The 22,997-nt window shown below is 42.0% G+C and overlaps 2 long non-coding RNA genes across 5 annotated transcripts in view; both read right to left on the bottom strand.

The window, feature by feature from the left end:
* LOC134292315 (uncharacterized) overlaps window positions 1-22,997 on the bottom strand; it is a 153,016-nt gene that overhangs the window by 123,073 nt on the left and 6,946 nt on the right. The window contains exon 1 of one of the 2 annotated variants that reach the window (XR_010000186.1): window positions 6,871-6,976. The exons of the other annotated variant lie outside the window; for it this stretch is intronic. This is a non-coding gene — a long non-coding RNA (uncharacterized LOC134292315). Of the gene's footprint in view, window positions 1-6,870; window positions 6,977-22,997 lie in introns of those variants that run through there. 2 annotated transcript variants of the gene reach the window in all.
* On the bottom strand, window positions 12,312-21,468 carry LOC103282845 (uncharacterized). 3 transcript variants are annotated; one of them, XR_010000194.1, is made up of 4 exons: window positions 21,268-21,468; window positions 19,949-20,135; window positions 15,088-15,274; window positions 12,312-14,018 (listed from the first exon to the last, which is right to left on the bottom strand). It is a non-coding gene; the product is annotated as an uncharacterized LOC103282845 (long non-coding RNA). The 3 variants fall into 3 exon arrangements; XR_010000195.1 differs by lacking the exon at window positions 19,949-20,135 and having other exon boundaries at window positions 21,268-21,454; XR_010000193.1 differs by lacking the exons at window positions 19,949-20,135; window positions 21,268-21,468 and adding an exon at window positions 16,405-16,592.

Below are 22,997 nucleotides of genomic sequence, written 5' to 3'. Positions count from 1 at the left end.
ACTAAAATGTGACATAATACTAATAATATAACATACTAGGGGTGTATTATAGACATTGTGGTATATGATTAATATAGTACAATGTAAGAAATAATAATTGGTTTCCCAGAAGCATTCTCTCCTGACGTTTCGCCCACATCTCTTATGCAACTTTTGATTTAGCACTAAAATGTGACATAATACTAATAATATAACATACTAGGGGTGTATTATAGACATTGTGGTATATGATTAATATAGTACAATGTAAGAAATAATAATTGGTTTCCCAGAAGCATTCTCTCCTGACGTTTCGCCCACATCTCTTATGCAACTTATGATTTAGCACTAAAATGTGACATAATACTAATAATATAATATACTCGTGGTGTATTATAGACATTGTGGTATTTGATTAATATAGTACAATCTAAGAAAAAATAATTGGTTTCCCAGAAGCATTCTCTCCTGACGTTTCGCCCACATCTCTTATGCAACTTATGATTTAGCACTAAAATGTGACATAATACTAATAATATAATATACTCGTGGTGTATTATAGACATTGTGGTATATGATTAATATAGTACAATCTAAGAAAAAATAATTGGTTTCCCAGAAGCATTCTCTCCTGACGTTTCGCCCACATCTCTTATGCAACTTATGATTTAGCACTAAAATGTGACATAATACTAATAATATAATATACTCGTGGTGTATTATAGACATTGTGGTATATGATTAATATAGTACAATCTAAGAAAAAATAATTGGTTTCCCAGAAGCATTCTCTCCTGACGTTTCGCCCACATCTCTTATGCAACTTTTGATTTAGCACTAAAATGTGACATAATACTAATAATATAACATACTAGGGGTGTATTATAGACATTGTGGTATATGATTAATATAGTACAATCTAAGAAATAATAATTGGTTTCCTAGAAGCATTCTCTCCTGACGTTTCGCCCACATCTCTTATGCAACTTTTGATTTAGCACTAAAATGTGACATAATACTAATAATATAACATACTAGGGGTGTATTATAGACATTGTGGTATATGATTAATATAGTACAATCTAAGTAATAATAATTGGTTTCCAGAAGCATTCTCTCCTGACGTTTCACCCACAATGTAATTTTATTGGTATCTATTTTTATTTCTGAAATTTCCCACCCTCGGCTTATACTGGAGTCAATGATTTCCCAGGGTTTTTTTTGTGGTAAAATTAGATGCCTCGGTTTATATTCGGGTCGGCTTATATCCGGGTATATAGGGTATTTGAAGAATATTCCATGGAGAGGCCTTCGTCCTCCTCCTCCTCATCCTCCTCCTCCGTCTCCATTGACGGCAATGCGGGGAATTTTCCAGTCCGCCTGCAATGCGCGCCTTTCACCACTGGATGGAGACAAACACACACAGCGGCTTCTTCCCATTCATTTTCTCTCCGCCTGCAATGCGCGCCTTTCACCACTGGATGGAGACAAACACACACAGCGGCTTCTTCCCTATTCACTTTCTCTCCGCCTGCAATGCGCGCCTTTCACCACTGGATGGAGACAAACACACACAGCGGCTTCTTCCCATTCATTTTCTCTCCGCCTGCAATGCGCGCCTTTCACCACTGGATGGAGACAAACACACACAGCGGCTTCTTCCCTATTCACTTTCTCTCCGCCTGCAATGCGCGCCTTTCACCACTGGATGGAGACAAACACACACAGCGGCTTCTTCCCATTCATTTTCTCTCCGCCTGCAATGCGCGCCTTTCACCACTGGATGGAGACAAACACACACAGCGGATTCCTGGCCATTGAATAGCCTTGCAGCATCAAAGCCTGGCTGCTTCATACCTAGGGGACTCCATTGTCGGCCAACTTGAATCCCATTGAATAGCCTTGCAGCATCAAAGCCTGGCTGCTTCATACCTAGGGGACTCCATTGTCGGCCAACTTGAATCCCATTGAATAGCCTTGCAGCATCAAAGCCTGGCTGCTTCATACCTAGGGGACTCCATTGTCGGCCAACTTGAATCCCATGGAATAGCCTTGCAGCATCAAAGCCTGGCTGCTTCATACCTAGGGGACTCCATTGTCGGCCAACTTGAATCCCATTGAATAGCCTTGCAGCATCAAAGCCTGGCTGCTTAATACCTAGGGGACTCCATTGTCGGCCAACTTGAATCCCATTGAATAGCCTTGCAGCATCAAAGCCTGGCTGCTTCATACCTAGGGGACTCCATTGTCGGCCAACTTGAATCCCATTGAATAGCCTTGCAGCATCAAAGCCTGGCTGCTTCATACCTAGGGGACTCCATTGTCGGCCAACTTGAATACCCTTGCAGCATCAAAGCCTGGCTGCTTCATACCTAGGGGACTCCATTGTCGGCCAACTTGAATCCCATTGAATAGCCTTGCAGCATCCAAGCCTGGCTGCTTCATACCTAGAGGACTCCATTGTCGGCCAACTTGAATCCCATTGAATAGCCTTGCAGCATCAAAGCCTGGCTGCTTCATACCTAGGGGACTCCATTGTGGGCCAACTTGAATAGCCTTGCAGCATCAAAGCCTGGCTGCTTCATACCTAGGGGACTCCATTGTCAGCCAACTTGAATCCCATTGAATAGCCTTGCAGCATCAAAGCCTGGCTGCTTCATACCTAGGGGACTCCATTGTCGGCCAACTTGAATAGCCTTGCAGCATCAAAGCCTGGCTGCTTCATACCTAGGGGACTCCATTGTCGGCCAACTTGAATAGCCTTGCAGCATCAAAGCCTGGCTGCTTCATACCTAGGGGACTCCATTGTTGGCCAACTTGAATATCCTTGCAGCATCAAAGCCTGGCTGCTTCGTCCCTAGGGGACTCCATTGTCGGCCAACTTGAATCCCATTGAATAGCCTTGCAGCATCAAAGCCTGGCTGCTTCATACCTAGGGGACTGCATTGTTGGCCAACTTGAATAGCCTTGCAGCATCAAAGCCTGGCTGCTTCATACCTAGGGGACTCCATTGTCGGCCAACTTGAATTCCATTGAATAGCCTTGCAGCATCAAAGCCTGGCTGCTTCATACCTAGGGGACTCCATTGTTGGCCAACTTGAATAGCCTTGCAGCATCAAAGCCTGGCTGCTTCATACCTAGGGGACTCCATTGTCGGCCAACTTGAATCCCATTGAATAGCCTTGCAGCATCCAAGCCTGGCTGCTTCATACCTAGAGGACTCCATTGTCGGCCAACTTGAATCCCATTGAATAGCCTTGCAGCATCAAAGCCTGGCTGCTTCATACCTAGGGGACTCCATTGTCGGCCAACTTGAATCCCATTGAATAGCCTTGCAGCATCAAAGCCTGGCTGCTTCATACCTAGGGGACTCCATTGTCGGCCAACTTGAATCCCATTGAATAGCCTTGCAGCATCAAAGCCTGGCTGCTTCATACCTAGGGGACTCCATTGTCGGCTAACTTGAATCCCATGGAATAGCCTTGCAGCATCAAAGCCTGGCTGCTTCATACCTAGGGGACTCCATTGTCGGCCAACTTGAATCCCATTGAATAGCCTTGCAGCATCAAAGCCTGGCTGCTTCATACCTAGGGGACTCCATTGTCGGCTAACTTGAATCCCATGGAATAGCCTTGCAGCATCAAAGCCTGGCTGCTTCATACCTAGGGGACTCCATTGTCGGCCAACTTGAATAGCCTTGCAGCATCAAAGCCTGGCTGCTTCATACCTAGGGGACTCCATTGTCGGCCAACTTGAATCCCATTGAATAGCCTTGCAGCATCAAAGCCTGGCTGCTTCATACCTAGGGGACTCAATTGTTGGCCAACTTGAATAGCCTTGCAGCATCAAAGCCTGGCTGCTTCATACCTAGGGGACTCCATTGTTGGCCAACTTGAATCCCATTGAATAGCCTTGCAGCATCCAAGCCTGGCTGCTTCATACCTAGGGGACTCCATTGTCAGCCAACTTGAATCCCATTGAATAGCCTTGCAGCATCAAAGCCTGGCTGCTTCATACCTAGGGGACTCCATTGTCGGCCAACTTTAATAGCCTTGCAGCATCCAAGCCTGGCTGCTTCATACCTAGAGGACTCCATTGTCGGCCAACTTGAATCCCATTGAATAGCCTTGCAGCATCAAAGCCTGGCTGCTTCATACCTAGGGGACTCCATTGTCGGCCAACTTGAATCCCATTGAATAGCCTTGCAGCATCCAAGCCTGGCTGCTTCATACCTAGAGGACTCCATTGTCGGCCAACTTGAATCCCATTGAATAGCCTTGCAGCATCAAAGCCTGGCTGCTTCATACCTAGGGGACTCCACTGTCGGCCAACTTGAATCCCATTGAATAGCCTTGCAGCATCAAAGCCTGGCTGCTTCATACCTAGGGGACTCCATTGTTGGCCAACTTGAATCCCATTGAATAGCCTTGCAGCATCAAAGCCTGGCTGCTTCATACCTAGGGGACTCCACTGTCGGCCAACTTGAATCCCATTGAATAGCCTTGCAGCATCAAAGCCTGGCTGCTTCATACCTAGGGGACTGCATTGTCGGCCAACTTGAATAGCCTTGCAGCATCAAAGCCTGGCTGCTTCATACCTAGGGGACTCCATTGTCGGCCAACTTGAATAGCCTTGCAGCATCAAAGCCTGGCTGCTTCATACCTAGGGGACTCCATTGTCGGCCAACTTGAATCCCATTGAATAGCCTTGCAGCATCAAAGCCTGGCTGCTTCATACCTAGGGGACTCCATTGTTGGCCAACTTGAATAGCCTTGCAGCATCAAAGCCTGGCTGCTTCATACCTAGGGGACTCCATTGTCGGCCAACTTGAATCCCATTGAATAGCCTTGCAGCATCAAAGCCTGGCTGCTTCATACCTAGGGGACTCCATTGTTGGCCAACTTGAATAGCCTTGCAGCATCAAAGCCTGGCTGCTTCATACCTAGGGGACTCCATTGTCAGCCAACTTGAATATCCTTGCAGCATCAAAGCCTGGCTGCTTCCTACCTACGGGGAATCCTCTTTATGCCACGAAGAAAACCCCACTAAGGACTACGCCACAGCAACGCGTGGCCGGGTACAGCTAGTTATATTATACGACTATACTGCAATATTATTAGTAATATTTCATATAATAAAAATATACAATTATAGTGAATTATATGTACATCCTCTGGAGGAGAGAGGGCGGTCTAGAAATAAAGTTTTGTTGTTATTATGTTATTCTTATTGGAAAACTAAGCAAGGGGGGGTTATATCTCCTAGGCTCCAATGGCATTGAGCTGTTGTAGAGTTTGTATAGGATGGTGGGAGTTGTAGTTTGACAAGGCACCGGCACTCCTGGGCAGAAGACGGGAAAGACCTTGCAAAACCCTAACTCCCAGGATGTTATTATTAGGAGTATTACTATTGTCATGTAATTATATTTCCCAAATGGCTCAATGATAGATCAATGGGATTCCTTATGTCTTTTCTCTTTGTCGCCCTCCTGTGGACAGAAGAATATTGCACTTGCCTTGGGATTCTGAGTCTTCGCTCTCTGCTGCCATCCAATGGTCAGAGGCGGAAGTGCAGCCTCGAGCGTTGAAGGCGCCTTTGTGCTGCACTTCCCGACCTGACCATTGGATGGCAGCAGAGAGCAAAGAATCAGAGTTTCAAGGCAAGTGCAATATTCTTCTGTCCACAGGAGGGCGACAGACAGAAAAGCCATTAGGACTTAATGTAATATTAATTGATATTTCTTTGATCCAGGGTAATCTTAAGTAATACTAATATTAATAATAATAATCTTGGGAGTGAGAGGTTTGCAAGACCTGTCACGCCCTCCGCCCAGGAGTGCTGGTGCCTTATATCATTATAATAGTGTATTATTATTATATTGTAATACATTGGAATGTTATCAATATTATATGTATATACATTATATTAGTACAGCACAATATAAGCATTATATATTATTATTTTGTACTATAGCACTATATTGCAATATTATTAGTAATATTACATGTAATAAAATATATAATTGTAATAGCGTATTATTATTATTATATTGTAATACATCAGAATATTATTATCAATATTATATGTATATACATTATAATATTAGTACAGCACAATATAAGCATTATATATTAGTATATTGTACTATAGGACTATATTGCAATATTATTAGTAATATTACATGTAATATAAATATATAATTATAATACCGTATTATTATTATTATTCTATTGTATTACATCGGAATATTATCAATATTGTATGTGTATACAGTATATGATGAGTATAGTATAATATGAGTATTCTCTATTATTCTATTGTGAAATTGATACAGGAGACATGATGGACAGGTGTCTTCCTGGTCCCGCCTTCTTCCTTCTGGTCTACTTTTTTACTTTCTCAAACCTATTAGTAGAAATAATTTCTAAGCCGAAGCGCCGGCGTTGTCCGTAGACACCTCCAGGGTCATGTGGCCACTGGCACGACGGCATGGAGCGCCGTTACCTTCCCGCTGGAGCGGTACCTATTGATCTACTCACACTCTGGAGGTTGGTGCTCACCTCCATTTATTTTTTTTAAATCATTTTTATTGAAATACATAAAAATACATAAAAAAGAAGAGGCCTGGGTGAACTTGGGACTCCAACTCCCACAATGCCTAGCAGCCAGCCTACGGGTTGGGAAGAGTCCCAAACTCCGGCAGGCAGGGAGGGCGCGCAGGCCAAGGGGGTTTTCCTGCCTGGGATTCCTTCCCCGCCTTGGCCTGCAAACGTCCGGGCAGGGAAGGGAGGCAGGCGCGGCCTCACGCCCAACCCCGGCTCGGTTTGGAAGGCCACGCTCCCGGCGCCCTTCCTCCTCCTCCCGGGCCTTGGCGACGAAGCCTCGACGGACCCGGGTCACCGTGGAAACGCCGCCCCGAACGCCTCTGACCGGGCCGGGCCGCCATCTTGCCGCCCTGTGACGGAGCTTCCGGTGACGCCGAGGAGGCCGCGCAGGCGCAGAAGGGAGGGAGAGGGATGCCTGTCGTGGGCGGGGCCACGTTCGCTCTCCTAGGGAGCAGGCCGCACAGGCGCATAAAGGGATGCCTGCAGTGGGCGGGGCCAGGTTCGCTCTCATACGGAGCAGGCCGCACAGGCGCATAAAGGGATGCCTGCAGTGGGCGGGGCCAAGTTCGCTCTCATAGGGAGCAGGCCGCGCAGGCGCATAAAGGGATGCCTGTAGTGGGCGGGCCAAGTTCCCTCGAATCGGGAGCAGGCCGCACAGGCGCATAAAGGGATGCCTGCAGTGGGCGGGGCCAGGTTCGCTCTCATACGGAGCAGGCCGCACAGGCGCATAAAGGGATGCCTGCAGTGGGCGGGGCCAAGTTCGCTCTCATAGGGAGCAGGCCGCGCAGGCGCATAAAGGGATGCCTGTAGTGGGCGGGCCAAGTTCCCTCGAATCGGGAGCAGGCCGCGCAGGCGCAGGAGTGTCTGCAGTGCCTTTTCTGTTGCATGCTTGCTGCGGGGCAGAGTGCTGGGCTTGGTGGTCCCTGTGTAGACTTGCCCACGGCTGCATGGGACAGGAAAGGCCCTGCAGACTCATCCTGCCAGAGAAGTCAACCATGAACCAACCTGGACACAGAATATTTATTTATTTATTTATGACAGTATTTCTTCCCAAACCTTCTCACCCAATAAGGGGAGACTCAGGGTGGCTTACAAATAGAAAATACACATATAAACAATTACAATGACATTTCAATTCAATTCAAAATTCAGTGACATTAAAACATTCATAAAACTATTATTATTAAGGCAAAAATTCAATGCCTTATTATACAAAGCAAAAAAAAACATAACATAAAATCAATAGGAACAATCAACATATAAATACACTTTAGTGCCATGTAGGCAGAGTTAAATACTCTTTGGCACTTGCCAGAGGTACTTGGGGTGCAAGAAAATTATATATAATAAATATTATAAATAATAATAATAATACAAAATAATACTTTATTTTTATATTCCCGCTCCCATCTCCCCCAGGAGGACTCGGGGTGGCTCACATGGGAAACAAGCCCAATGTCACATGTAATAAACAGTCATACATTAAAAATATAAACAATATAAACAATTAAACCATATAACAGCATATCAGAACAATGAGTCTGAGCATAGTACAATATATATATAGAGAGGCAAAAATTATACAGGTACTTTATTTGTAAAAACAAGGTCAGGTGTATAAAATGCAGTAACATAAACTGTCCTGTAATCTAGATGTTTAATGCTGTCAAATATTGAACGTTGTGCCTTTGAATAATAACCAGAACACACTTTTTTGGGAAGAGTTTTCTTCTTGAAAGCTGACCTCGTTGGAAAGGGGTCGACCTCAGCAGCTCCGAAAAGGCAAGGCGTCCTGCTCTCCGCTCTCTCTCTGGGATCTCCGTCCGTCCGTCCGTCCGTCCTTCCGTCCTTGGCTCTTGTCCAGGAGGAGCCCCTCCCTCGGGGATTTTGGAGACATGGAACAAGGGAGAAGACAGGGGTCAGGAGGGCTGAACCCAGGGGAGCATCTCGCTTTTGGGGGGCTCTTGGGAACGACGGGAGCAAAGGCACCGCTTTACGCACGTGGCTTTTCCTCCTGCTAAGAGGAGAGGATCCCCTGTCACCAGGCATTTGTGGGGGTCCCTGGGGGGGTGGCCCTGCACGGAGACAAGGGGGGGGGTCCTGGGCCCCACGTTTGCATTCAGAAACAGGCTCCCGTGCGCCAGACCTTTGCGTGAGGAACGCGGCTGCCCCTGGGAGGGAGGGAGGGCCGTCCGTTGGCCCTGGGCGGATGGTGGGGGGCTTTCCTAGGCCGTCGGATGGGGGCAGAGCGGATGGGGGCCAAGCCCGGTACCACAGGGAGGCCTCTGGGGGCCCGGGCGGGGGGCTCCCAGCACAGGGCAGGGGCCGGGGGGCCGGGGGGGCCGGAGCCCTTCTTCCCACGGGAGGCCCGGAGGCCCCCTCCCACTTGGTTCTTGCCAACAGGCAAAAACAGTCCTATTTAAAAGCCTAGCCTGCCCGGGTTAGAACTGGGTTAGTAGGGTTAGCGGTTAGTGCAGGGATTAATCTGAGCTACTACATCCCGGGGACGTTTTAAAATGCCCGTGACGTGGGCTGAGAGCGGCCCCTCGGGTCCCCAGGGGGGTGCCAAGGCCGGGCCCCCGCTCTCCCCCCAGCCGTGACCCCCTGCCTGTGCAGGGAGACCCCCCCCCCCACGACCTGCCCAGGGCAAAGGGAGGACCCGTCCGTCACCGAGTGGGGCCTCAACGCCACGCACAAGGGGAGCCGTGGGTGGTGTTCCTTGCGCAAAGGCCTAGCGCACTGCTCTTGAATGCAAAGGCCTAGGAGCCTGCTCTTGAATGCAAAGGTAGGCGTTAAATGCCTGGTCTAACATTAATGACAGGGGATCTCAGTGGGGGGGCCCTCCCCATCAGTGGGGGGCCCCTCCCCCTAGCAACAACATACTACTATAGAACATATGAATATTGTGCTAGGATAATAATAGACTCTATTGTATATTAATGTCATATTGATACTAATATGAATAAATAATATGAACATACATACTACTATATAACATAATAACATTGTGCTAGGATAATAATATACTCTATTGCAGGGGTCCCCAAACCTTTTAAACAGGGAGCCAGTTCACGATCCTTCAGACCATTGCAGGGCCAGACTATAGTTGGCCACCAAGCAATAATAATAATAATTAATAATAATAATAATAATAATTATGAGGGTTGGAAGGGTTGGCCATTGAGTCCAATCCCTTTCTGCCTTTGTGCACCGAAAGCACAAGCAAAGCACCCCTGACAGATGGCCACCCAGCCTCAATGCTAATAATAATAATAATAATAATAATAATAATAATAATAATAATAAGGGTTGTGCTGTGGGGGCCGGATAAATGGCTTCGATGGGCCGCATCCCGCACACGGGCCTTAGTTTGGGGACCCCTGCTCTATTGTATATTAATGTAATATTGATACTAATATGAATAACTAATATTAACATCTAATGACTAATACTGACATCTAATAATTAAGATGCTCCTCCCCTAATAACATGCTATTCTAATTTTTATATACAGTAGAGTCTCACTTATCCAACACTCGCTTATCCAACGCATTTTTGTAGACAATGTTTTCAAGACATCATGATTTTTTGGTACTAAATTCATAAATACAGTAATTACTACATAGCATTACTGCATATTGAACTACTTTTTTTGTGAAATTTGTTGTATAACATGATGATTTGGTGCTTAATTTGTAAAATCATAAACTAATTTGATGTTTAATAGGCTTTTCCTTAATCCCTCCTTATTATCCAACATATTCGCTTATCCAACATTCTGCTGGCCCGTTTATGTTGGATAAATGAGACTCTACTGTGTGTGTGTGTGTATATATATATATATATATATATAAAATTTAATATATAATAATTACAACATATTGTATATACATATATTCATAATATTATATTGTAATACGATATACTAATAATACAATATAATAATATTAATTATATATTATATTTTGCATGTAATATTACTAATAATACTACCATATATTGATATAGTACAATATAGTAATTTATTGCCAGTATTGTACTATGCTAATAATATAATATTGTATGTAAATTTAATTTTTAAGCCGTTCTGAGTCCCCTTCGGGGTGAGAAGGGCAGCATATAAATCTAATAAATAAATAAATAAATAAATTAAGCAATATAATACTAACAATGATACAATAATATTAATTACATATTATATTTTAAATGTAATATTGCTAACAATATTTCTATATAGTGGTATAGTGCAATGTAGTAATATATAATGCTAATATTGTGCTATGCTAATGAGATAGTGTATATAAATATAACTTGTAAGCCGCTCTGAGTCCCCTTTAAGGGAAAAGAGGGCGGGGTATAAATGTAGTAAATAAATAAATACATAAATCTCTTTTTACCAGGCTTCAAATTAATAATATGGGGTCCCTTCATGCCTGGCTATGCAGTCATTGAGAATAAGGCTGGACCCCATAGGCCTGCATTGAGGTTAAGATTCTGCCAGGCATCCTATTAAAAATGGAGGGTCCCTCCCCTTACGTTAACCAGAGGGGATCTCCTTTATCCAACAAGAGAGGTTCCCACCTGCTAGGTTTGGCTTTAAACGCAGCGGGTCCCTCAGAAGCCTGGTTTTAAATTAATTGCAAACCTCCTTTAACGAGGGTTTGCCTTACAAATAGAGTTTTCCACGTGCCAGGCCCTTTTTATCAAGGTTGGCCCGGGCTGTGGCGCAGGCGGGAGAGCAAGCCAGCTGCAATTATAACTGCAATGAATCACTCTGACCAGGAGGTCATGAGTTCGAGACCCGCTCGGAGCTTATGTTTGTTTGTCTTTGTTCTATGTTAAAAGGCACTGAATGTTTGCCTATATGTGTCATGTGATCCGCCCTGAGTCCCCTTTGGGGTGAGAAAGAAGGGCGGAATAGAAATGCTGTCAATAAATAATAAATAAAAGGGGCTCCACGTATACCTTGAATGGGTTCTCTTTGCGAGCGCTTGGCCGGAAGCCCCAAACTGCTTCAAGGCATTTCCAATGGCCAATTGCCGGAGTGGGAGTCCCCGATCTATTGGGGGGAGAGTCCCTGAGGGCCCCCAGCTGTATATGCGTGTGTGTGTGTGTCATGTGTGTGTCATGTGTGTGTGTGCAAAGCAGCCGTGGAGGTTGGAAGGAACGTCTCACCTGGCTTTAGGGCTCCGCTGTAGGAATCTCCTTCCCGGAATCTTCTTTTTACCTGTGTAGCAGATGCTTTCCAAACAGGAAGGATCCCTCTCGGCCGATGGGAGACGGTGTCCGGCAGGAGCCCTCCGGGAGTCCAGGCACATGAAACGGGAGAGAAAAGAGAAGGTCTATACCCGACTTTTCATGAAAAAAGAATAGGATATCTCCCCAGGCAGGCCTTAAGGGTTAAAAGAACCAGGGATCTCCCCACGGTTGGCCTTAAGGGTTAAAAGAACCAGGGATCTCCCCACGGTTGGCCTTAAGGGTTAAAAGAACCAGGGATCTCCCCACGGTTGGCCTTAAGGGTTAAAAGAACCAGGGATCTCCCCACGGTTGGCCTTAAGGGTTAAAAGAACCAGGGATCTCCCCACGGTTGGCCTTAAGGGTTAAAAGAACCAGGGATCTCCCCACGGTTGGCCTTAAGGGTTAAAAGAACCAGGGATCTCCCCACGGTTGGCCTTAAGGGTTAAAAGAACCAGGGATCTCCCCACGGTTGGCCTTAAGGGTTAAAAGAACCAGGGATCTCCCCACGGTTGGCCTTAAGGGTTAAAAGAACCAGGGATCTCCCCACGGTTGGCCTTAAGGGTTAAAAGAACCAGGGATCTCCCCACGGTTGGCCTTAAGGGTTAAAAGAACCAGGGATCTCCACATCGCCTGGCGTTACCTTAAAGAATAGGAGATCTCTATAGGCCAGGCCACCTTAGTTTAACAACAAGAGATCTCTATAGGCCAGGCCACCTTAGTTTAACAACAAGAGATCTCTATAGGCCAGGCCACCTTAGTTTAACAACAAGAGATCTCTATAGGCCAGGCCACCTTAGTTTAACAACAAGAGATCTCTATAGGCCAGGCCACCTTAGTTTAACAACAAGAGATCTCTATAGGCCAGGCCACCTTAGTTTAACAAAAGGGGATCTCTATAGGCCAGGCCACCTTAGTTTAACAAAAGGGGATCTCTATAGGCCAGGCCACCTTAGTTTAACAAAAGGGGATCTCTATAGGCCAGGCCACCTTAGTTTAACAAAAGGGGATCTCTATAGGCCAGGCCACCTTAGTTTAACAAAAGGGGATCCCTATAGGCCAGGCCACCTTAGTTTAACAACAAGAGATCCCTATAGGCCAGGCCACCTTAGTTTAACAACAAGAGATCTCTATAGGCCAGGCCACCTTAGTTTAACAACAAGAGATCTCTATAGGCCAGGCCACCTTAGTTTAACAACAAGAGATCTCTATAGGCCAGGCCACCTTAGTTTAACAAAAGGGGATCTCTATAGGCCAAGCCGCCTTAGTTTCTGGATAGGAGATCTCTATAGGCCTTACTTTAAGAATAGAGGATCCCCTTTAACCAGGTCCCCTGGGTGGGTGGCCTTACATAAATAAAAGGGGGTCCCTACATGCCTATGTTTGCAGTCCAAAACCAGGTTGGCCATGTTCTGGCGGCCACGGCTGGCCTCCCCTTGTGTGTGGCGCCGAAGCTCCGCCCGGGGAGGGAGGGGGCGTCCGTTGGCCCTGGGCGGACGAGATACAGGCGGCAGGGGTCATGGGTTGGGGGAGAGCGGGGGGCCCAGCCCTGGCACCGTGGGGGGCACACTGAGGGCCCCAGGGGCTGCTCTCAGGACACCTTGCGGGCCTTTTGAATGTCCTTCTAGGGGAGCCCTTCTATGGGGGGCCAGGAGGCCCCCTTCCCTCCCAGCTTGGTTCTTGCCAGCAGGCAAAACACAGTCCTATTTAAAAGGCCAGCCTGCCCTAGTTAGAATGGTGTTAGTAGGGTTAGTAGGTGAGTTAAGGTATTAATATTTTTATTGCTAGCCACTGTCTAAGTTTAAGGGAGCTTTTAAAATGCCCGTAAGGTGTGCTGCTCCCCGCGGTGCCAGGGCCGGGCCCCCCGCTGCCCCCCAAGCTGTGGCCCCTACGGCTTGTATAGGAAAACCCCCATCATCTGCCTAGAACAAAGGGAGGACCCGTCCGTTCCCGAGTGGGAACCTTCGATGCCACACACGAGGGGAACCGTGTTCTTCATGCAAAAGCCTAGCACACAGGTAGCCTGTTTTTTATTGCAAAGATAGACATGAAATGCCTAGCCTGACACCCATTACCCTGACAATGACCTTTTTTGGGGGGCGGGCGGTGTCCTTGCGAGAGTGTCTTCAAGCATCTTCTGTCTTCTGTCTCTTCGACCTTTTGTTTCTTCCCTTTCTTCCCTTTGACTTGAATTCAGCGCTGGGAGAAGAGTGAGTGGGAAGAAAGCTTTCAGAAAAAAAAAACAGGCATTGTCTTCTTTCTATTTTGCAAGGCCAGGAAGACAGTTCCCATCTTGTCTCCCGTAACATGCTATGCTAATAATATAATATGTATTGTGTATATATAGTATATTGTATATAATATACAATATAATAGACAATGATATATCATAATATAATATATTGAATATAAATATAATATTGAGAATATTATAATGTAATACAATATAATTCAAATACTAATGAAATATAATATTAATTATTTTATATATTACATGTAATATTTCTAATAATATTACAGTATGATGGTATAGTACAATATAGTAATATATAATGCTATTATTGTGTATGCTAATATAATACTTTGTATGTACATATATAATTATATATAATATATATAATATATAATCAATATCATTGTTTTATTATTAAATTGTATTACATTACAATATTACTATCAATATTATATGTATATTCATTAGATTATAATATATTATATTGTCCATTATATACAAAATTATTTTTATATATATATATATATATATATATATATATATATATATATATAATTTTCAGCATAGCATGTTATGGGTCTTAAGGCTGGAAATAAATCAGATTGGTAAAAAAAATGCAATTATTATTCTACTCATTTCCTCTGGAAAGCTGTGTGAATTTTCAAAAATGTTGCCATGTGTTGTCAAAGGCTTTCATGGCCGGAATCACTGGGTTGTTGTGAGTTTCTGGGCTGCCACCTCAAAAAGCAGGGCCAGCTAACACCTCCAAACACAGGATTCCCCCAGGCAGGAAGCAGCCAGGCCTTGAAACTGCAGGCCATTCAATGCTAATCAAGGTGGCCAATAGCAGCATTCACATTGGCCTCCAACAGACAAGAGTTCTTTCTCCCACCCTGGACATTTGGCAGATATATAAAAACTTCACCAGCAATCTATGGTTTCCTGCCATAGATGTGGGCGAAACGTCAGGAGAGAATGCTTCTGGAAACCAATTATTATTTCAGATTATAATAAATAAAATGCAACAATATTCACCTGGTCCCTTCAGAAAAAGCTGTGCTAATTTTCAAAAGTTTTGCCTTTGTTTCTCCCTTCCGTTTCACAAGGCTTGGCCATTTCTGAGGTAAAGTCTGAGATGACCATCTCTTAATAAATAAAATTGGCATTTTCTTCTTTCTATTTCACAAGGCTTTTCTGAGGTAAAGGTTCGATAAAGAAATTTCTGAAATAATAAGGAAACATACATGAATAAAGTGAAAAGAAGTTCTCCAGATGACAGAAAAAACATATTCTGAGGTAAAACTTATGGCTCAGAGTAAAGCCACCTGGCTCTTTATGGCCCTTTGTGGGTCTTAAGGCGGGAAATAAATCAAATGGTGTAAATTTCCAAAAATGTTGTTCTTTGTCTTTCTCTGGACAAAAGTTTTGTCATTTTTGAGGTGATAGAATAATAAACTATTCATCAATAAAGCAGGTATTACAGTAGAGTCCCGCTTATCCAACGTAAACGGGCCGACAGAACGTTGGATAAGCGAATATGTTGGATAATAAGGAGAGATTAAGGAAAAGCCTATTCAACATTAAATTAGTTTATGATTTTACAAATTAAGCACCAAAACATTATGTTATACAACAAATTTGACAGAAAGTCGTTCAATATGCAGTAATACTATGTAGTAATTACTGTATTTACGAATTTAGCACCTAAATATCAGGATTTATTGAAAACATGGACTACAAAAATGCGTTGGATAATCCAGAACGTTGGATAAGCGAGTGTTGGATAAGTGAGACTCTACTGTATTTGTGAATATTTTTTCTGAGTATTTTGCTTATTTTTGGCAAATGTTTCCACAAATATTTGTATGATTTTTTGGGTGAATATTTTATTTCAATGTTTGTGAATGTTTCCATGATTGTTTTTTTTCTGAATACGTTTGTGAATATTTTTATGAATATTTTTCCCCAAATACTTTGCTTATTTTGGGCAAATGTTTCTGCAAATATTTTTTATGATTATGTTTGTCAATACTTTAATGATTTTGTAAATATTTCAGTGAACATTGTTTCCAACTGTATCTTCTCTCTTCCTAGAGAAAGGCTTTGTGACGAGGTGATTTCTGAGGCAAAACCTCATGGAAGTCTTAATCAACGAAATAGTTTCCTTCTTTCTGTTTCACAAAGCCTTTATCCACCTTTATCTGGAGAAAGACCTGGTGCTATTTGAGGCCGTTTTTGAAAATTTAAGACCAGAGTAATATAATAAAGCAGGCCTTTCCTCCTCTTTGTATTTCACTTTTGAGGGGATTCCTGAGGGAATGAAAGAACCCCCAAAACAACAAGGAAACCAACCTAAAACCGAGTGGGAGAGAGAGGGTCCTCTGGACGGGAAGAAAAGCCTTTCCTGAGGTAAAAGTGACTCCCCAAAGGAAAGGCGTCTCTCTCCTCTTTCAACTCTTCAACTGGGCGCCAAACGAGGCCCCGTTTCCTGAGGTAAATTCACGGCTGAGGCGCCAAGAAGAAGCCCCGCCTCCACCACGGCCGCCTTTTCGGCCATGGTCCCACCCCTCCTCCCTCTGCCGCCGCCCGATTGGACGATTCTCCCGCACGTCACAGGCTCAGAGAGGGCTTCGCCCATTTGGGCGGGAAAGCAGGGAGCGGCTCGACGCATGCGCACTCCGTTGTCATCTAAACTAGATACAGTAGTCTCACTTATCCAACGTTCTGGATTATCCAACACATTTTTATAGTCAACGTTTTCAATATATCGTGATATTTTGGTGCTAAATTCATAAAGTAATGACAACATAACATTACTGCGTATTGAACTGCTTTTTCTGTCAAATTTGTTGTAAAACGTGATGTTTTGGGGCTTAATTTGTAAAATCATAACCTATTTTGCTGTTTAATAGGCTTTTCCTTAATCCCTCCTCATTATCCAACATATTCGCTTATCCAACGTTCTGCCAGCCCGTTTATGTTGGATAAGTGAGACTCTACTGTACTTTTTCTGTCAAATTTGTTGTAAAACGTGATGTTTTGGGGCTTAATTTGTAAAATCATAACCTATTTTGATGTTTAATAGGCTTTTCCTTAATCCCTCCTCATTATCCAACATATTCGCTTATCCAACGTTCTGCCAGCCCGTTTATGTTGGATAAGTGAGACTCTACTGTACTTTTTCTGTCAAATTTGTTGTAAAACGTGATGTTTTGGGGCTTAATTTGTAAAATCATAACCTATTTTGATGTTTAATAGGCTTTTCCTTAATCTCTCCTCATTATCCAACATATTCGCTTATCCAACGTTCTGTCGGCCCGTTTGTGTTGGATAAGTGAGACTCTACTGTACTTTTTCTGTCAAATTTGTTGTAAAACATGATGCTTTGGGGCTTAATTTGTAAAATCATAACCTATTTTGATGTTTAATAGGCTTTTCCTTAATCCCTCCTCATTATCCAACATATTCGCTTATCCAACGTTCCGTCGGCCCGTTTGTGTTGGATAAGTGAGACTCTACTGTACTTTTTCTGTCAAATTTGTTGTAAAACGTGATGTTTTGGGGCTTAATTTGTAAAATCATAACCTATTTTGATGTTTAATAGGTTTTTTCTTAATCTCTCCTCATTATCCAACATATTCGCTTATCCAACGTTCCGTCGGCCCGTTTGTGTTGGATAAGTGAGACTCTACTGTACTTTTTCTGTCAAATTTGTTGTAAAACATGATGTTTTGGGGCTTCATTTGTAAAATCATAACCTATTTTGATGTTTAATAGGCTTTTCCTTAATCCCTCCTCATTATCCAACATATTCGCTTATCCAACGTTCTGCCGGCCTGTTTGTGTTGGATAAGTGAGACTCTACTGTACTTTTTCTGTCAAATTTGTTGTAAAACGTGATGTTTTGGGGCTTAATTTGTAAAATCATAACCTATTTTGATGTTTAATAGGCTTTTCCTTAATCCCTCCTCATTATCCAACATATTCGCTTATCCAACGTTCTGCCAGCCCGTTTATGTTGGATAAGTGAGACTCTACTGTACTTTTTCTGTCAAATTTGTTGTAAAACATGATGCTTTGGGGCTTAATTTGTAAAATCATAACCTATTTTGATGTTTAATAGGTTTTTTCTTAATCTCTCCTCATTATCCAACATATTCGCTTATCCAACGTTCCGTCGGCCCGTTTGTGTTGGATAAGTGAGACTCTACTGTACTTTTTCTGTCAAATTTGTTGTAAAACATGATGTTTTGGGGCTTCATTTGTAAAATCATAACCTATTTTGATGTTTAATAGGCTTTTCCTTAATCCCTCCTCATTATCCAACATATTCGCTTATCCAACGTTCTGCCGGCCTGTTTGTGTTGGATAAGTGAGACTCTACTGTACTTTTTCTGTCAAATTTGTTGTAAAACGTGATGTTTTGGGGCTTAATTTGTAAAATCATAACCTATTTTGATGTTTAATAGGCTTTTCCTTAATCCCTCCTCATTATCCAACATATTCGCTTATCCAACGTTCTGTCGGCCCGTTTGTGTTGGATAAGTGAGACTCTACTGTACTTTTTCTGTCAAATTTGTTGTAAAACATGATGTTTTGGTGCTTAATTTGTAAAATCATAACCTATTTTGATGTTTAATAGGCTTTTCCTTAATCCCTCCTTATTATCCAACATATTCGCTTATCCAACGTTCTGCCAGCCGGTTTATGTTGGATAAGTGAGACTCTACTGTACTTTTTCTGTCAAATTTGTTGTAAAACGTGATGTTTTGGGGCTTAATTTGTAAAATCATAACCTATTTTGATGTTTAATAGGCTTTTCCTTAATCCCTCCTCATTATCCAACATATTCGCTTATCCAACGTTCTGCCGGCCCGTTTATGTTGGATAAGTGAGACTCTACTGTACTTTTTCTGTCAAATTTGTTGTAAAACGTGATGTTTTGGGGCTTAATTTGTAAAATCATAACCTATTTTGATGTTTAATAGGCTTTTCCTTAATCCCTCCTCATTATCCAACATATTCGCTTATCCAACGTTCTGCCGGCCTGTTTGTGTTGGATAAGTGAGACTCTACTGTACTTTTTCTGTCAAATTTGTTGTAAAACGTGATGTTTTGGGGCTTAATTTGTAAAATCATAACCTATTTTGATGTTTAATAGGTTTTTTCTTAATCTCTCCTCATTATCCAACATATTCGCTTATCCAACGTTCCGTCGGCCCGTTTGTGTTGGATAAGTGAGACTCTACTGTACTTTTTCTGTCAAATTTGTTGTAAAACATGATGTTTTGGGGCTTCATTTGTAAAATCATAACCTATTTTGATGTTTAATAGGCTTTTCCTTAATCCCTCCTCATTATCCAACATATTCGCTTATCCAACGTTCTGCCGGCCTGTTTGTGTTGGATAAGTGAGACTCTACTGTACTTTTTCTGTCAAATTTGTTGTAAAACGTGATGTTTTGGGGCTTCATTTGTAAAATCATAACCTATTTTGATGTTTAATAGGCTTTTCCTTAATCCCTCCTCATTATCCAACATATTCGCTTATCCAACGTTCTGCCGGCCTGTTTGTGTTGGATAAGTGAGACTCTACTGTACTTTTTCTGTCAAATTTGTTGTAAAACGTGATGTTTTGGGGCTTAATTTGTAAAATCATAACCTATTTTGATGTTTAATAGGCTTTTCCTTAATCCCTCCTTATTATCCAACATATTCGCTTATCCAACGTTCTGCCGGCCCGTTTACGTTGGATAAGTGAGACTCTACTGTATATAAAAACTTCACCAGCAATCTATGGTTTCCTGCCATAGATGTGGGCGAAACGTCAGGAGAGAATGCTTCTGGAAACCAATTATTATTTCAGATTATAATAAATAAAATGCAACAATATTCACCTGGTCCCTTCAGAAAAAGCTGTGCTAATTTTCAAAAGTTTTGCCTTTGTTTCTCCCTTCCGTTTCACAAGGCTTGGCCATTTCTGAGGTAAAGTCTGAGGTGACAATCTCTTAATAAATAAAATTGGCATTTTCTTCTTTCTATTTCACAAGGCTTTTCTGAGGTAAAGGTTTGATAAAGAAATTTCTGAAATAATAAGGAAACATACATGAATAAAGTGAAAAGAAGTTCTCCAGATGACAGAAAAAACATATTCTGAGGTAAAACTTATGGCTCAGAGTAAAGCCACCTGGCTCTTTATGGCCCTTTGTGGGTCTTAAGGCTGGAAATAAATCAAATGGTGTAAATTTCCAAAAATGTTGTTCTTTGTCTTTCTCTGGACAAAAGTTTTGTCATTTTTGAGGTGATAGAATAATAAACTATTCATCAATAAAGCAGGCATTACAGTAGAGTCCCGCTTATCCAACGTAAACGGGCCGACAGAACGTTGGATAAGCGAATATGTTGGATAATAAGGAGAGATTAAGGAAAAGCCTATTCAACATTAAATTAGTTTATGATTTTACAAATTAAGCACCAAAACATTATGTTATACAACAAATTTGACAGAAAAAGTCGTTCAATATGCAGTAATACTATGTAGTAATTACTGTATTTACGAATTTAGCACCTAAATATCAGGATTTATTGAAAACATGGACTACAAAAATGCGTTGGATAATCCAGAACGTTGGATAAGCGAGTGTTGGATAAGTGAGACTCTACTGTATTTGTGAATATTTTTTCTGAGTATTTTGCTTATTTTTGGCAAATGTTTCCACAAATATTTGTATGATTTTTTGGGTGAATATTTTATTTCAATGTTTGTGAATGTTTCCATGATTGTTTTTTTTCTGAATACGTTTGTGAATATTTTTATGAATATTTTTCCCCAAATACTTTGCTTATTTTGGGCAAATGTTTCTGCAAATATTTTTTATGATTATGTTTGTCAATACTTTAATGATTTTGTAAATATTTCAGTGAACATTGTTTCCAACTGTATCTTCTCTCTTACTAGAGAAAGGCTTTGTGACGAGGTGATTTCGGAGGCAAAACCTCATGGAAGTCTTAATCAACGAAATAGTTTCCTTCTTTCTGTTTCACAAAGCCTTTATCCACCTTTATCTGGAGAAAGACCTGGTGCTATTTGAGGCCGTTTTTGAAAATTTAAGACCAGAGTAATATAATAAAGCAGGCCTTTCCTCCTCTTTGTATTTCACTTTTGAGGGGATTCCTGAGGGAATGAAAGAACCCCCAAAACAACAAGGAAACCAACCTAAAATCGAGTGGGAGAGAGAGGGTCCTCTGGACGGGAAGAAAAGCCTTTCCTGAGGTAAAAGTGACTCCCCAAAGGAAAGGCGTCTCTCTCCTCTTTCAACTCTTCAACTGGGCGCCAAACGAGGCCCCGTTTCCTGAGGTAAATTCACGGCTGAGGCGCCAAGAAGAAGCCCCGCCTCCACCACGGCCGCCTTTTCGGCCATGGTCCCACCCCTCCTCCCTCTGCCGCCGCCCGATTGGACGATTCTCCCGCACGTCACAGGCGGGAAAGCAGGGAGCGGCTCGACGCATGCGCACTCCGTTGTCATCTAAAATAGATACAGTAGTCTCACTTATCCAACGTTCAGGATTATCCAACACATTTTTATAGTCAACGTTTTCAATATATCGTGATATTTTGGTGCTAAATTCATAAAGTAATGACAACATAACATTACTGCGTATTGAACTGCTTTTTCTGTCAAATCAAATTGGTTTCCCAGAAGCATTCTCTCCTGACGTTTCGCCCACATCTCTTATGCAACTTATGATTTAGCACTGGTATGTGACATAATACTAATGATATAACATACTAGGGGTGTATTATAGACATTGTGGTATATGATTAATATAGTACAATCTAAGAAAAAACAATTGGTTTCCCAGAAGCATTCTCTCCTGACGTTTCGCCCACATCTCTTATGCAACTTATGATTTAGCACTGGTATGTGACATAATACTAATAACATAACATACTAGTGGTGCATTATATATATTGTGGTATATGATTAATATAGTACAATGTAAGAAATAATAATTGGTTTCCCAGAAGCATTCTCTCCTGACGTTTCGCCCACATCTCTTATGCAACTTATGATTTAGCACTGGTATGTGACATAATACTAATAATATAACATACTAGTGGTGTATTATAGATATTGTGGTATATTATTAATATAGTACAATCTAAGAAATCATAATTGGTTTCCCAGAAGCATTCTCTCCTGACGTTTCGCCTACATCTCTTATGCAACTTATGATTTAGCACTAAAATGTGACATAATACTAATAATATAATATACTCGTGGTGTATTATAGACATTGTGGTATATGATTAATATAGTACAATCTAAGAAAAAATAATTGGTTTCCCAGAAGCATTCTCTCCTGACATTTCGCCCACATCTCTTATGCAACTTTTGATTTAGCACTAAAATGTGACATAATACTAATAATATAATATACTCGTGGTGTATTATAGACATTGTGGTATATGATTAATATAGTACAATCTAAGAAATAATAATTGGTTTCCCAGAAGCATTCTCTCCTGACGTTTCGCCCACATCTCTTATGCAACTTATGATTTAGCACTGGTATGTGACATAATACTAATGATATAACATACTAGGGGTGTATTATAGACATTGTGGTATATGATTAATATAGTACAATCTAAGAAAAAACAATTGGTTTCCCAGAAGCATTCTCTCCTGACGTTTCGCCCACATCTCTTATGCAACTTATGATTTAGCACTGGTATGTGACATAATACTAATAATATAACATACTAGTGGTGCATTATAGATATTGTGGTATATTATTAATATAGTACAATCTAAGAAATCATAATTGGTTTCCCAGAAGCATTCTCTCCTGACGTTTCGCCCACATCTCTTATGCAACTTATGATTTAGCACTAAAATGTGACATAATACTAATAATATAATATACTCGTGGTGTATTATA

Source organism: Anolis carolinensis, unplaced genomic scaffold (assembly GCF_035594765.1).
Source record: "Anolis carolinensis isolate JA03-04 unplaced genomic scaffold, rAnoCar3.1.pri scaffold_7, whole genome shotgun sequence".
Taxonomy (NCBI): domain Eukaryota; kingdom Metazoa; phylum Chordata; class Lepidosauria; order Squamata; family Dactyloidae; genus Anolis; species Anolis carolinensis.
This window is presented reverse-complemented; position numbering and strand designations above follow the sequence as displayed.